The following is a 3,680-nucleotide window of genomic DNA, read 5'->3' on the forward strand; positions in this document are numbered from 1 at the left end:
AGAAAAATTCTTGTATAAACTTCATTTGGTGGAGCTATCATAAATGATAAAATTGGTAAAAATAAATAAAAAAGGGGGGATTTAGACACTTGGATTAGAAGGGGTGATGGCCTTCTAATCAAAATGATACTTGTGATTAGTAGGAAACAACATGCTCAAAATATATAAAAAGCCATGCTCAAAGTGAGCCATGACATCACAGCAACACAACAAAAAAATAACTAGATCACGACCTTTTACATAGAGGCCTAACCAACAAATACATAAACAACTCTGATAACCACCAACTGACCACATATGACCCTTAACAAACTAGCCAGAATAAGGGAGGCTGACCAAGAGCAAACAAAAAACTAATCGGCATAGCATGCCGAGAGGGCAAGGCCCACGATCCCTATCACTAGTAGAGGTATCTCTAGTTGCAACCAAGACGGTCCCTCTGCCATCAACAAACTGTTTGCACATAGGGAACCTCTAAATAGAGCCAACATAATAGCTTGACCAACGAAAGACACTAGTAGTGAACAAGATCCAGACAAGAACATCTATGATGCTTCAAAGAAAAGCAGACCACCTCGGACTCGTAGTTTGTTGACACCACGACAAATAACCGAGCCTAATCCACAACCAAGGCTGAAATCACAAGCTAGCCAATCAAAAGCACCAGCATACTCCAAGATCAAAGTTGACACACACCTTGAAGCAAAGACCACATGCCATTAGAAGGGAGTCTTGCCCTAGCAATGAATAGTCGAAGTGTAAAATCAAGAACATCCTGTGATGAAACAGTAGCCAGGCCACCCATTTACCCTCCGAATGAGGAGGCAAGAGCGGCGACGCCTCACGTATGATAAAAAATATGGGGGCCGACGAGGAAAAGCAACAACGAGAAAGCAGGCCTCCATGACGCCTCACCCCTAGAGACTTCTCGGCATGAGATCTCCATGTAGCACCATCCAATAGAGGCACAACTATTACCTGTACTACCACAACACCCCCTTCGAGCCCCCCCAAGCTCCGAGGCCTTGGAGGCTGTGTAGTGTAGGAGGCCTCATTTCCACACGACCCAAGGGTCCCTCTGTGTCCTTTTAATGTGTATCTACAAAGATACTTAGTAAAATTTCAAAATGAAGCTAAAGAGGAGGGGTACACATATGCCAGTTGAGGACGAGGCAATCGACGCATATGGCATGCAGGTGGTGGTTGACGTGAGAGTTGGCTAGAAGGGGAGCATGACGTGCGACTAGAGAATTGACGCGACTCCTGAAAGTAGCCCACGTGAGGGAGAGTAGGCACGTGTCCTGCAACGGAGGGAGGAGAGGAGATTGCATTATCTTCTTTAGTGAGGGATTCACCCAAGGGATGCCAAAACCCCTTCAATGGGGTGGGCATTTTCAATCTTTTTGTAGTGAACAAGTGAGTAGGTCTGTATGCATGTCTTTTTAATGCGAATCGCACCAGATGCTCGGATTGGCTTTGAGGTGAAAAATGAGGGAGAGGCACGTGGAGAGAGAGAGAGAGAGAGAGAGAGAGAGAGAGAGAGAGAGAGAGAGAGAGAGAGAGAGAGAGAGAGAGAGAAAATCTTTTGGATCTGTCAGGCACGCACGATTGGGCAGACAGGTGGGCAGAGAAGGGTCTGCGATGGCATCACTTTAAAAAAATCATTCAGTCGCGCACGATGCAACGAGCATGAGGTGGTGCATTGGCTCAGTCTAGACGACCTTGATGTGAGTGCAATATCCAGAGTTCAACATCTGTTGTTTGCATGGCGACTAAGCCTTCAACACAATGGAATCTCTCTTTTGTAGATCTGCACGCGACGAACGATTTCTTGCTGCAGTCACAATTCTCCCTCTCTCTCTCTCTCTCTCTCTCTCTGTCTCTCTCTCTCTCTCTCTCTCTCTCTCTCTCTCTCTCTCTCTGCGTGATGCACAACATGCCGCCCTGTAAATGACTTGGGTCAACTACGATCCTCCGTTGTCCGTCGTCATCCCCGCTCCGTTGCCTTGCACATAGGATAACCGTGGGGGGGGGGAAGAGCTGCGATACAGGTCAGACGACAAAGGTCGTCAACGACGAGGAAGTGCGTTGGTCGAGGCCACAAAGACATGATTGCAGAACACATCACATGAGGCATATTGATCTGGTAGACTTTGAAGGAAGAGGGCCGGGTGGATTGGGCCATGCTTCCATGATCTGTAGGATGGGCGCTGCAGGGGGGACGACGAGGGTTGCTGGAGTGGCCAGTTTGAGACAAGAGGAAGGTTTTTTTTGAATATGGAGGGTTTCAAGGAAGAGTCACAGAGATAGGCTGTCTGTATTGGCTCACAACAGTGAGATATACCTATGCGGCATGTCTCGAGCTCGATCGCACAATGCACGCACCAGTTGGCAAGCCAGGAGGCAGTAGTATGAGTGAGTAGGGGTGCACATTTTCAACCTTTTGTAGTGTTAATACAATGTGAGTAGTATCTACCTAGAGTGGAGCTTGGGAGATGAGATAATGGGAAGGAAAAACCCACGTTTGTTTTGGGGAGAAAACGTGGTGATTAGCTGTGAACATTTTGAATGAGTTTTTACAAAAATGTTGAGTAAAAAAAAAAAAAAGGCTCCCTGAAGGATCTGCTACAAAATGAGTAAGCTCACTACCACAATTGTGAAAATATAAAGACTTGAGCATTTGCTTGTTGGCTCTACCCCCGCTCCTCCTCTTACTTTCTCGCTCTCATGTGTGCGCAGAGAGAAAAGCATTGTTGTGCTTATGCATGGTGTGCATGAGGGGCATCTACGTCAGGGCTGAAGAAGGACCAATATTGAGCAAGCAGTGCTTGAGTCAATGCCACCCAAGGGATCGCAAGCTTGTGTGGTTTTTGGGCATAAAGCACATCAGGTTGATTGAGGACAATCGAACAAGTAAGGACCCGGTTGGTTCAATTGCAAAGATTTAGGCTCATGCTATCTGCATGAACATCACTTGTATGTGGAGGTGTGCTCCACGAGCATGCTATCCAAGGGGTGAGATCTTTTGTGTGTGGCACCTAGAGGCAGGAATTCAATTTAGTAGAGCCACGAGAGAGAGAGAGAGAGAGAGAGAGAGAGAGAGAGAGAGAGAGAGAGAGAGAGCGAGCTAGAGCTAAAGTCATGTTGGACATGAGACGCCAAGCAAGGCACGTTTCTCCAATAGTGCAAGGCATGTTTCTCCAACAATGCATGTGTAATTCCAAATTCGTGGCTAGAGAGAGCATCTCTATCTGATTCTACAAGATGCTACATGTCATCCTCTAGGACTACCAGAACCCGACGCTTCTTTATGTAAACCAAGTTATCTTCCCAAGATATTGGTCATCACAAATGTTGTTTTCAAGGGAATCAAGAGTGATTCCCCTTTAGTTTTACATCTTAGGTAATTCAAATGAAAATACAGGGCCCCATTTGAACTACCTGGAAGGTAATTCAAATTAAAAGAGAAGGTGGCGGTCGGGTTGGGCCAAGGTGTGCGACAACAGGGGTGCTAGAGATAAAAGTGGCAGGACACATGTCGGAGGTGGTGCATGCACGTGGAGCAACGTGTGTAAGGTAGCAAAATAGTCAGGTTTGTCTTTTTTTCATTCTTTGTGTGGAGCTCAAGAAGCAAGAAAGTGCTTCCAACAATCTATAGTGCATGCTTCATTGCTTGCAGG

Source organism: Adiantum capillus-veneris, chromosome 10 (genome assembly GCF_014529385.1).
Source record: "Adiantum capillus-veneris isolate H3 chromosome 10, ASM1452938v2, whole genome shotgun sequence".
Classification (NCBI taxonomy): domain Eukaryota; kingdom Viridiplantae; phylum Streptophyta; class Polypodiopsida; order Polypodiales; family Pteridaceae; genus Adiantum; species Adiantum capillus-veneris.